General features: G+C 49.9%; 1 long non-coding RNA gene across 2 annotated transcripts; it reads left to right on the top strand.

The window, feature by feature from the left end:
- The first annotated feature begins 926 nt into the window (after positions 1-926).
- On the top strand, positions 927-9909 carry LOC144942510 (uncharacterized). Of its 2 annotated transcripts, none has more exons than XR_013639385.1 (3): positions 927-979; positions 8803-8920; positions 9781-9909. It is a non-coding gene; the product is annotated as an uncharacterized LOC144942510 (long non-coding RNA). The 2 variants fall into 2 exon arrangements; XR_013639386.1 differs by lacking the exon at positions 927-979 and adding an exon at positions 7992-8024.
- Positions 9910-13115: the final 3206 nt, after the last annotated feature.

The raw sequence follows: 13115 nt of genomic DNA, 5'->3' as shown, positions 1-13115 counted from the left end.
GGCTGTGGGTGACCAGCACCACGCCCGACCACCTTTGTCTCCCTAGTGGAGACGTTTACACACCGCACCAGATACTTATTTTGAGGCTGAGCCGACCTAGGGGGAGGCCCCAGGACCCGTTCAGATAATCGTCACCGGTGTGTGTGTGTGGCCGTGAGCGCGAATTTGCTTTTGACGATGTAACATTTCAATAGGCGCACACGCGAATGTCACACGCGAATGCTCCACACGTGTAAGTCCATGCGGATCTATACCATTGTCTGGAACGACGATCACAATATATTCACCACGCCCGACACACCACATCCACTAGACCACCCCCCACCCCCCTCGTAGTTTGTGGCCATGGGAGTCAGGCACCACCTCCGAGCACCTCCACCTGCGAGACCGCTCGGGCAAAGACGACAATCCCTGCGGTGGCAGCCTTCGCGTCAACGCGCGCGTCTCGTGCAATGCAATGCGCGCTCCTGCGATGCATTCGACAGCATCGCAGGCGCAGGCGAGCGAGGGAGCGTGCCATGGCGAGCGAGTGAGCGAGCGAGTGGTGAAGGAAGGAAGATGGCTCGGAAAACTGCAGTCACAACCGTCTCTCCTTCTCCGCAAATCGCCAATCGGTCGTTCAAGCTTCGCCGGTTCTTTTTTTTATCGGTTCGGGCCTCGGTGGCCACGTGCGCGCGCGCGCGCGGCTGCTCGTGGCAATTACGCCCGACTGTGACGTCACAGAGATCGTGGGGGAGCTCCGGCGCGCGCGCGCCGACGTCACGGACCCGACGCGCGGTGACGTCATGACGCACCGGCGTCATGACGTCACGACGTCGCGTGTGATTGCTATTACTTAGGGAGAGAGAGGGGGGGGGTGATTAATAGATGTATTTCCTTTGGTGGTTCAAAGTATCGCCACGTCATCATCATCATCATGAGTAGCAGCAGCATCATAAGTAGCAACGTCATCAGCAGCAGCAGTAGCGGAATTATAATCGTGGGTATAATAATTATCATCATCAGCAGCGGCATTAACAGCAGCATCACAAGTAACGATATCGTCAGCAGCAGCATTATGGCAATGAACATCAGCAGCAGCATCAGTCGCATCAAACATCATGAGCATCAGCTGCAGTTTGATTCCTAACAGCAGCATCAGCAGTCATCACCATCAACAGCAGCAGCATCATGAATAGCAGCAGCAGCATCAGCAGCAACACCAGAATCAGCATGAGCATGATCGTCTGCAGTGTAGCAATGCCGGCATGACGAGCATATTAATAATAATAGCATCTTCAGTATTTCAATAATGTCATAATCATCAGCAGCAGCAGCAGCATCTTCAACGCCGTTATCAACACTACAGCAGTCGTCACATCGTACAGCAATTACTTCGGGTTACCGCTGCTGCTGCTAATGGCTACGATGCGAGTCCTCCTCCTGCTGCTGCTGATGATGAAAGTGCTGCTGCTGATGATGCTCGTGCGTGCTGCAGATGATGATAGTGCTGCTGCTGCTGATGATGATGATGAAAGTGCTGCTGATGATGATGCTCGTGCGTGCTGCTGATGATGATAGTGCTGCTGCTGATGATGATGATAGTGCTGCTGCTGCTGATGATGATAGTGCTGCTGCTGCTGATGATGATAGTGCTGCTGCTGATGATGAAAGTGCTGCTGATGATGATGATAGTGCTGCTGCTGCTGATGATGATAGTGCTGCTGATGATGATGCTCTTGCGTGCTGCTGCTGCTGATGATGATGATGATGCTGATGCTCGTGCGTGCTGCTGCTGATGTTATTGTTGGTGGTGCTGATGACGATGCTAACGGTGACGGTGCTGATGCTGATGTCATTAGCATTGTTTAGTGACATGGAAGACGGAGGGAGAGGGAGAGAGGGAATGGGAGGGAAATGGATCGGTAGGCAAAGGGAATGGGAGGGGGAAAGTGCAGAGGAGCGAAACAGGAGCGAGATAAGGGAGAGGGGGGAGGGATAAATGAGAGAGATAAGGGAGAGAGGGGGGAGGGATAAATGAGAGAGATAAGGGAGAGGAGGAGAGAGACGGAGATACGAACAGAATGCGAAAGAGAAGAGAGAAGAGAGAGAGAGAGTGTGAGAGAGATGTCGATGGAGAATGACTGAGAGCGCAATGAGCTGAGAGAGACAGAATGAGAGCGGTACGAAGATGAGAGGGGGCAGCAGGAGGAGGAGGAGAGAGGCCGTCGGACTGCGAGAAGGGCTGCGTGCAGAACGAGAGAGAGAGCGAGAGAGAGAGTGAGCGAGAGGTGGGGGTTTTACATAAAGCTAAGTTTTAAAAAAATTACAAAATGATGAACGAAGCAAAGTGCCGAATACACCAAGCATCTTCTTGTTTCCACTGATCGTAAAAAAAAGAGAAAATAACAATTAAAAAAAGAGAGCCAGAGAGTGAGCGAGAGAGTGAGCGAGAGGTGGGGGTTTTACATAAAGCTAAGTTTAAAAAAAAATTACAAAATGATGAACGAAGCAAAGTGCCGAATACACCGAGCATCTTCTTGTTTCCACTGATCGTAAAAAAAAGAGAGATGGAGAGACGCATAGAGTGGGAGGGGAGAGATACGAGAGAGAAAGAGAGAGGAGTGGGACTGGAGATTGAGTGCCTTCAACATTGGAATCCGTGTCGCTGCTTTAGCAGAAGCAGCAGCAGCGTAAATCCACCATTGGAGCGAAGAACGAAACTGATACATATTGTACACACACACACAGACATTCCCTGCACACACATATAGTTACGTAAGCATAGTGTGTGGTATATCACATATTAAAGCTTAGTGTTTACAGTTTTACGCAGGGATTGCCTTGGAGATGGAGCAGTGGAGGGCAGCAGAGGGAGGGGAGGTTATTTTATTTATTAGATCGCGTAAATATAAACGTGTCGTGAACCCACCACCACCCGACACAGCCAATTAGTGAGGGTTGTCACGTAAAAAAACGTGTCGATTAGTTTAGTAATTCGGCACACCGGTGGTGTGTTCGAGGGTAAACCCACGACAATTTACAATGTTCAGTCCGACGTTTGGCCGGTGAATACAACAACAACAACAACCAGCTTCGTCAGGCGATTTGCCAGAATTGTAGAGATGTGAGAAAGATACTGAGAGAGGGACGGAGAGGGGGTAAGAGAGGAGAGGAGATAGACGGGAGAGATGGGGAGGGGGGATGTGGGGCAGATGGAGATGAGAATCGGAAGATAGGCAGTTAGATAGAGACCTTAATGACTAACCCAATATCTCCCGGGGTCACTGCTTTAGTGGGAGGTGACACGAAAACAGAAACTAGATTATCGACCACAAGATCATTGCACATGGGGACAGAAGATAACGGAGTGAAAACGACATTGGGAGAGAGATACAGGGATAGCTAACTGATCATGAGAGAAGGGGGCGTAGGGACGTGCAAGAGAGGGGGGGGGGCAGTGAGCAAGAGAGAGAGATGAGGAGGGGGAAATGAGAGAGAGAGAGAAAAAACAGAGAGACAGCTCTCCTGTAGAGACACCACGGAGAGAGAGTAGGAAGAGAGGGGGGTATAGAGAGAGGGAAGGGGTAAGGAGAGCAGAGCGAGACATATTTTGTTAAATCTTTCATTTAAAAATGGGGGGGGGGGGCGTTTACATAAAGCAAAGCATTAAAAAAAACTAAATGATGAACGAAGCAAAGTGCCGACTACACGGAGCATCTTCTTGTTTCCTGTGATCGTAAACAAAAAAAAGAGAGGGTGTCCAAGATAAATGAGAGGGATGGAGATGGAGAGAGAGAGGGGGGAGGGGGAGCGGGAGGAATAAATGGTGGAGTGGCCTAGAGAGATCAAGTATAGAGGCGAGCCATCGGCGGGGAGAGTTAAGTGAGATGGAGGGAGTGAGAGCCAGACAAATGAGAGAGCGGCACAGAGAGAGAGAGATGAGAGGAAGAGGGAGAGAGGTGGGGGGGGGGAATCCGAGATAAAAACGAGAGGGAGGGAGATGGGAAGGGAGAGGTGGGGTGGTAGAGATAAATGAGGGAGGGAGAAACATGAGAGTGGCTTAGAGAGATGAGAGATAGCGAGCTAAGTGAGATGGAGAGAGAGCGAGCGAGAGAGTGAGCGAGAAAGTGAGCGAGAGAGTGAGCGAGAGGTGGGGGTTTACATAAAGCAAAGTTTAAAAATGTAAATTTAATTTAAAAAAATACGAAATGATGAGCGAAGCAAAGTGCCGAATACACCGAGCATCTTCTTGTTTCCACTGATCGTAAAAAAAAAGAGAGCGAGGGGAGAGAGTGGCAGGGAGAGTTAAGTGAGATGGAGAGAAGGAGAGAGGAAGAGGTGGAGGGGGGAGGAGAGAGGGATGAGGGGGGGAGGAGGGGGGGATGAGGGGGGGAGGAGGGGGGGCGGCAGAGGGAGATGAGCGACGGATCCCGACTTCAGAAATGAATGAGCGACATCGATCCACCCTCCAGCGGAATCGATGCGTGACCTTTCACCTTCCGTCAGAGGTCACGACCCCGACACCCACCCTCATTCCCCCGTCCCCCATCTCCACAACCCCCCTCCACCCTCACCTCCCCCCACCGAATTTGGAACCCAGCCCACAGCGTAAAGGTTCAAGTTCAAGTCACAGTCAATGTCCCTACACAGCCTCAGCAGTGGGCCGATAACGACGCTACTCTCCACGGGGTTCGATCCAGAAATCGATTCGTGTGTAGTGTCCGTCCCGTCTATCTGGGTTGAGGTGTCCGTCTCGTCTCTTCCGTCTCATTTTCTCAACCTTCTATTTGTCCATAATATAGGTTTTCTTTGGGTTAGATCGGGTAAATATATAAATGTGTCGTTAAAACCCGCCACCACCCGACACAGCCAACTAGTAAGGGTTGTCACGTAAACAGAACGTGGCCAATTCGTCACTAGTACAGCACTAACCGGTGTGTTGAAGAGCCAAGCCACAACATTTACAATCTGAGCACGACGTCTCGCCAGCTAACGAGTTAAACTTCTATTTGTCCGACTCGCATGCGTGCCATCTCATGTTCGAGGAAGTAACTGGCACCTGCCATGGGAATGTGGAAAAGACATTGCACTGCTGACTGAGGGCCGCCACTAGCAGTACCCAGACGGTAACCGTGGTACTTTCCACTTATTAATGTTTAAAATATTTTTATTTCAATATTCCACCTGGGATATCCCTTCAGATGAACGCAGTGATACCGGTAGCGTGAGACCCCAAAAAAACCAAACCCACAGTCTAAATAACGAACGGGCCGTACCACGGTGGCTAGGAGATGTTGACTACCTCGCCTGGTATGCAAGGAGGTCGTGGGTTCGATCCCGACCCTGACGCCTGCTGTAGATTTGGAGTTTGTGTGTGTCCCTCTCTCATCATCAAGGTGGCTAGGAGATGTTGACTACCTCGCCTGGTATGCAAGGAGGTCGTGGGTTCGATCCCGACCCTGACGCCTGCTGTAGATTTGGAGTTTGTGTGTGTCCCTCTCTCATCATCAAGGTGGCTAGGAGATGTTGACTACCTCGCCTGGTATGCAAGGAGGTCGTGGGTTCGATCCCGACCCTGACGCCTGCTGCTGTATGTTTGGAGTTTGCAGTGTCTCTCTCTCTCTCTCTCTTCCCGTGGTCGCGTGGATTTTTATCCGAGTCCTCCGATTTTTCCCTCCACATTTAGATTCAACAACACACGTGCAGAGTATTTGGCTGCGAAACATTTACACGCGATACGCCATTTCGTTGGGCGAGAAGTCTGAATGGTCTTCTCGACAGACCTGTTCTTCACCTGAGGACGGCTGCTTGCGTTGTGGCCGAAACGTCGTGAGAATTATTTGATTATGTTTTATTTTTATTATTGTATTATTTCCCTTCTACGTGACTTTACCGAAAGAACCAAGAAGATCAAAATATGTTTTCTCTTTTTGCTCGACGCCGCCACTGAGAGCCTCCCCGTCGCTCGACTTAGCTCTCTCTCTCTCCAGTTCTCTCATCTCTCCCTCTTTTCACCCCTCCCCAACCCCCCACCATCCCCATTCCCCTCAACGTTCGTTAATTAATCTTAATTAAGCAGATTATTGAATCGAGACGCGCTTGTGGATGCGCCTGTTTGTGCATGTATATACTGTATCTGTGTGTGTGTGTGTGTGGTCGACTCAGCCTCAAACGAGTACCTCGGGAGACGAAGGCGGTCGGGCGTGGTGCTGGCCACCCACCCCCTCGTGTGCCGTGCCGGCTTTCATAGATGCCCACTGACAGCACTTGCCCCAACAACAGCCTGTTCAGAACATCCTGTTCTGTGGATCTTTGCGTCTCCTTGCGTGTACACACGGGAGTTATTATCTCGCAACTTGTCGTGGCGAGATGTTAACTACCTCACCTGGGATACAGGAGGTATTGGGTTCGATCCCGACCTTGACGCCTGTATATATGGAGTTTGTATATTCTCCCCGTGGCAGTATGGATTTTTCTCCGGGCCCTCTGGTTTTTCCTTCCACATTTAGAATCAACAGGCGTTTTGAGAATTTGGCTGCTATACATTTCCACGTGATAAGCCACTTCGTTGAGATATCATTTGTGGCCAGGTCGCTTCTAAAAAAAGAGCTGTATAGCTCAGTGGGTCTTATCTGCTAAAATAAAATAAAAATAGCGAGTTGTAGTTCGTGCTTACGTATGTTATTTAGCCTTGGCTGGGAATTGAACTCGTGTTGCCGGGGTTCACGGCACAGTGCACTATCCACTACGCCACCGCTCCCCATACAAATGTAGTGACGTATAATGGATCACTACGGTGTTAGCGCCAGCTATTGACAGAAGAGTGGAAGTGTGCGTGTTAGAGCCTCTCTCTGGCACCAGACTGTGTATGGCGTGGAAGGGGGCCCTAGGGGGCATGGTTCTGGTGACTGTCAGAGAGAGGGCAGTTGAGGACGTGACAGTCTGGGTGAACCCGAGAGGGCACGTGACCAGGACAGGATAATGAGGGGGGCCAAGAGGGGGCGGGAGGGACACGCGGTGTATGGCCCAGAACCTTCTGGTAGGATCCAGAAGGGGGCGTGTCCGAGGGCGGAGCCAGGCCACCCTCAGGGGTATAAGAGGGAGGTCCCGAGAGCCAATTGGGGCTGTCTTCTGGAATGAACCCCGCCGTGGTCTCTTCGATCTTCGGTCGTCACGTTCGGCATCGTGGGTCAGGCAGTGTGTTACTGACCTGACCCGGTTATGTAGTTACCTCGTTGTGGTCTAGTTAACCGTGGTAGTTACCACCTATATCGTTATCTCGTGTACGTTTATATAGTTACCCCGTTGTGGTCTTAGAATAAACGTATCAAGTGTGTGTCTCCAGTGAACCCACGACACAAAATAACAAGAATGAGTGAATACTTTGCGGCAGTGCGTGACAAGCTGAACATATTATTATAATAATGATCATTTCTGGGAAGCATTTCGAGATGAAGCGGTTGAGTTCATGAATTCGTAAATCCAAATCGTATTGCATTGTCACTCACAGCATTTCCTGGAGCCATATTCGCTGTATGGGGGTCAATGCTAATCAGTAGAAAGCAGGGGCCTATGATATTGATGATAATGATAATGATGGGTTATGCATGGCGTGTGACCTTTGAGGTGGGTCCAAAAAAAATGAACCCGTGACCTTAATTTTTCATTACAATAATAGCAAGGAACACAACGCACTCGCTCTGCTGACTGGTCCCTCGTATTTTTAGTATTTGTTGTTGCGGCTATTTTTTTATTGTTTTGTTTGAACTCCGGGTCATCCTCGCAACAGCAGCGGCTTTGTACTGGTCATCGAACAAAGACGGTCACCGCATCGCGCACTATCAGATACGTGCTTCTGCGGCCGTCTGGAATGTTCTTCCTTCCGATATTAGGAAGCCATAACCTAGATTGAAAATGCATTTCTTTAGAACTGCTTTTTGTGTTTAGTTTGTTGTCCTTCCCCCGAACCTCCGGTCAGCGCGGTTGGCTACGTACGCTCTGCACAAGAAGTTCAACGCACATACACACCTCAGATTAGCAAGGTTGGCTACGTACGGTGTGAAAGACGTTCAACATACATACGTTATAACTCGCTGACCCACCCCTACTGGACATCTGTGGAAAAGAGCATCATTTCTCATCGGATTCCTCCAGTCTAAACACACATTCTGATTCTATTGTATTCAAATCGTGCCTTAAGACGCACTCATTTTAAGGGCTTGTTTTACAATTTCTTGATTCCTTTGTTTAGGGGGTTAGATTTGTATTGGTGTAAGCCTGTGTGTGATGCGAACGGCGCTTTAGAAGTGTCCAGTATTATTGGTAAATGAAATTGGGCCACCTGCGTATCGATTATTAGAGATGACGGCTCACTGCAGTTGGCCACAGAGTGATACTTGAACCGTCCGTATCCTTCCGCATGGCAATGTGAAAGTAGCACCGTTACCTTTGTGCCAGTGGCGTGGTAAACTATAAACATTTATATTTCACCAAGTAAGGCCCAGTGAACTATTAACGACATTATCAGCTCTGGGTTGTGGGGGGGGGGCAATCGGTCAGGTGGGGACCCCCAATATTTGATTTGTCTTGCACGTTCGCGCCTAGAGGCTATTACATATTGCAGCTCCTAATCACGCCATCGCTACGCTCACGGTCTCGAAGATTTAACGCTGCTAAGGGGCGCTCCTTCTTTGCACAATAAATTTGTTTTTTCGTTCTTTTACACTGCTGTTGAAAACATATCTCACGATGGTTGTTAAGGGGGGCTCCGACTCATAGCTGTGGCCACCAAACTGTTTACTATTTGTTTTATGTTACCAGGTGGAGAGGGAGCAGTGAAGGAGTGGACATGGAAGAGAGGGAGGGAAAGAGAGATAAGAGGAGAGTGGAGAGTGCTCATCATCATCATGAAGCTAAACAATTCTTTTTATTTTACCAGGTAAGGTCCACTAAGCTATGTAGCTCTTTTTCAGAAGCGAGCTGGCTATCACAAACGATAGCTCAACGAAGCGGTTAATCTTCATCACGTGGACACTCTATAGCAGCCAAATAACTCTAAACGCGTGGTGATGTTGTTGATTCTAAATGTGGAGGAGGAAAATCCGGAAGGACCCGGAGAAAAATCCACGCGACCACGGGCAGAAAGAGAGAGAGAGACACGCAAACTGCAAATATACAGCAGCAGGCGTCAGGGTCGGAATCGAACCCACGACCTCCTCCATACCAGGCAAGGTAGTTAACATCTCCGAGCCACCACGTCGCACCCGTTGAAACGTTGAGATCACTCACCCAACAACATCGGTGGTGCTACCGAATCCGGAATAAATAAGGGCCGCCTTTTGATGCACGTGACACTTGTCATTAATTGCCCTGTGTCAATTACCAGTTGCTCACGTGACACACAAAAAACGAATTATCATATCTTATGGAGATGTATACAGCGTTATTAATCAATCCGAGGTGCTGTACAACAATTATACACTTGTACACAAGATGATCGCGTCTTCTTGGTTCTTTCGGTAAAGTCACGTAGAAGGGAAGTAATAAAATAATAAAAATAAAACATAATAAAATTATTCTCACGACGTTTCGGCCACAACGCAAGCAGCCGTCGTTGTGGCCGAAACGTCGTGAGAATTATTTTATTATGTTTTATTTTTATTATTTTATTACTTCCCTTCTACGTGACTTTACCGAAAGAACCAAGAAGATGAATCCCTGCAGTCACGAAAGCTTTAAATCAAAAGATGATCGCGGTCTAAGTGAATTGTGTGGGTTTGTTATTGCTTCTGGATGCAGGCCTCCTCCACGCAGTGTCTGTCCGCGGGCGACCCATGGCACCACCTGGGTCCATCCCGTGACCTCCTGCCAGCGGGCATTCGACACTTCACGTTGGCTTGGCGTGCACCTAGCCTGGCACAAGCGCCGTGTTGGAGTCACCGCCACCTAGTGGCGAATGGCGGTTGTTGTTGTTTAGCTATAAGGTGGGGGGGGGGGGCAAGGCATCTCTCTGCCTGCCCCCCACGCTGGTTACGCTACTGTCTGTGTGGATATCGACGTTCCGCAGACGTCCAATAGTTGAGGTGGATTGTCCTGACGCTGCACATCCGATTATCACGGTTGGCAACGTACGGTGCGAAAGAAGTTCAACATACACGTACACACCTCCTAATAGCACGGTTGGCAACGTACGGTGCGAAAGAAGTTCAACATACACGTACACACCTCCTATTAGCACGGTTGGCAACGTACGGTGCGAAAGAAGTTCAACATACACGTACACACCTCCTAATAGCACGGTTGCCAACGTACGGTTCAGATAATTATCCGGTGGTGATAATTTTAATATAATATAATTATATATTATAATAATATAATTATAATATTTGTTCAATTATAAATTATATTATAAATAATATAATAATATATTATACTAATATAATAATTATAATATACGTATAATATTGTCATATTAAATTTATAATATTTGATCAATTATGAATTATATTATAGTAATACATTATAATAATATTATTATGAATTATGATATAATTATATTATAAGCGCCGCACCACCGCTCCCCGCAGACGAGCACGCGCGACCCTGAGCACTGCAACCGCATCGTCGGATTTGCAAAAGCGGCTGAAATGTAAATAATTATCCCTGTTGCTGCTGCTGCTGTTGTTGTTGTTGTGTATTTTATTTTTTGTCCCCCCAAACAAAACTGTCTCTTGTAGAATAAATGTGAAATTGTCGGGAATTAATGGTAAGGGAGGCAGCGCGTGGCCCACCCCCACCACTCGACCCCCACCGCTCCCCCCTCCACCCCCCAATTCGACCCCCCCCCCCCCACCACCGCTTTTCCCCCTCCACTCGACCCACCAAACCCCACCCCCCCCCCCCCACTATTCCCTCCCCCCACCACCCCCAACGACCACCCCCCCCCCCACCACCCCCCCCACCAACATCCCCCCCCCCCCACCACCTGCACCACCACCACCCCCCCATCGACCCCCACCACCTTCCCCACCACCCCCAGCCCACCACCTCCCCCCCCACCACCCCACTCCCCCCCCCCCACCTGCACCCCCCCCACTCGACCCCCCCACTACCCCCCCACCACCCCCCCACCAACGCCCCTCGAGCCGGCGCTGAGAACCCCGCGCGACGCTTCTCGTGGCCGCGGGGCCGCGCTAATGAGAAATGGGGCGGGGGGGCGGGGCAGGGGGGGCGGGGGGGCGGGGCAGGGGGGGCGGGGCGGGGCGGGGGGGGCGGGGGGGCGGGGGGGTCTCGAGGAGATTTCCCGCGAGAAATCAGAGACGGGGAGAGACGGCGGCGAGAGGGAGAACGTGGAGAGAGAGGAGATATTTATACAGCGTGAGGAGATATATACATACAGTGTGTGAGGAGATATTTATACAGCTTGAGGAGATATACACACAGTGTGTGAGGAGATATTTATACAGCGTGAGGAGATATATACACAGTGTGTGAGTAGATATATACACAGTGTGTGAGTAGATATATACACAGTGTGTGAGTAGATATATACACAGTGTGTGAGTAGATATTTATACAGTGTGTGAGGAGATATTTATACAGTGTGTGAGTAGATATTTATACAGTGTGTGAGGAGATATTTATACAGCATGAGGAGATATACATATACAGTGTGTGAGTAGATATTTACAGTGTGAGGAGATATACAGCGGTGTGTGTGTGTGAGAGATACAGCGGTGTGTGTAACGCATGTTGCGTCGTGTAAACGTCACCACTGGGGAGACGAAGGCGGCCGGGTGTGATTGACGTCACACCGCTTCAAAGGTGCTCGCTAACAGCACGAGCCACAGCAGTCTGTTCAAAGCTTTGCGGGGGATCTTTGTGTGTGTCTGAGATTCAGAGTGTGTACACGTGTCAAACACGAGCTTCATCGCTCATCGGATTCTGATTCTGTGTATGTGTGTGAGGGAGAGAGAGAGTGTTTGTGTAAGAGAGAGAGAGTGTGTGTGTGTGAGACTTTTGACTTTTAAACAACTTTTATTGCCGCCAGCAGCAACAGCACTCGATGCGATTCCGATATGAAGTACACAAAGTCACCAGCAAACAAATAACCAACACTACAAATCCACGCGCCGTGGCGCTAAATGCGCCGCGCACAACACAACACGAAGTAAAAGCCACGTGGTGATGGCGGCCATCGCGCGCGTCACGGTGACAAGCGAGCGCTTCAGAAGGTGAACACGAGGGTGCCGTGCACGCTGGTACAGACTTTTAAACAACTTTTATTGCCGCCAGCAGCAAAAAGCACTGCAGGCGATTTCAATATGAAATACACAAAGTCACCAGCAAACAAAAGAAAATAAACGCTCAAATCGACGCGCTGTGGCGCTGAAAGCACCGCGCACAATACAAAAGAAAAGTCACGTGGTTGTGGTGTCATCGCGCGCGTCACGGTGACGAGCGAGCGCTTCAGAAGGTGAACACGAAAGTGCCGTCCACGCTGGTACAGAGAGGGGCTTGTCCGCCCCCCTCAACATTCGAAGAAGACGTGCACATCACCCACATGTGTGTGGTACATGGCGTGCTCCAGCCGGAGCCGCGCCTTGAGCAGGCCTCTGAACACTGGAAGCACAGAGCAGCCGTCAGTGTCACCTTGCAGCATCTTTTTCTCGTCTTGTCCACCGCCAACTTCGCCTGAGCACAGGCGAAGTTGGCGAGGTCATGGCGCTTGTTAGCCAGGTAAGGCACCACCCCATACACGAAGCTGCTGTTGTAGAAGGGCACCACCAGTTTCCTGAAGATGTTCCCCAAAAGGCAGAACTTTGGTTTGAGCCGCTGGCAGCATAAGTACCGGTGGGGCAGATCCTCCCTGGCACCGCAGGAAATGCACAAGTCTGTTACCCCTGGCGAGATTCGGCTGAGCCACACGGCCGATGGCAACGTCCAGTGTGGCAATCTCCACTGGAGGTCACCGCAGCGTTTGGCTACGGGAGACGTGGAGAGAGGCACAGAGAGAGCGGCAAGGAGAGATGAAGAGAGGCAGAGAGAGGCAAAAGTCGATGTCTTCACCGGGATCCATGTCCGCGCTCAATAGCGAGTCCTGACGGTGCGGATTTGAGATGATAACGGGATGA

This window comes from Lampetra fluviatilis, chromosome 27 (genome assembly GCF_964198595.1).
Source record: "Lampetra fluviatilis chromosome 27, kcLamFluv1.1, whole genome shotgun sequence".
Lineage (NCBI taxonomy): Eukaryota > Metazoa > Chordata > Hyperoartia > Petromyzontiformes > Petromyzontidae > Lampetra > Lampetra fluviatilis.
The sequence above is the reverse complement of the archived record's forward strand: the minus strand, read 5'-3'. Positions and strand labels throughout refer to the sequence as shown.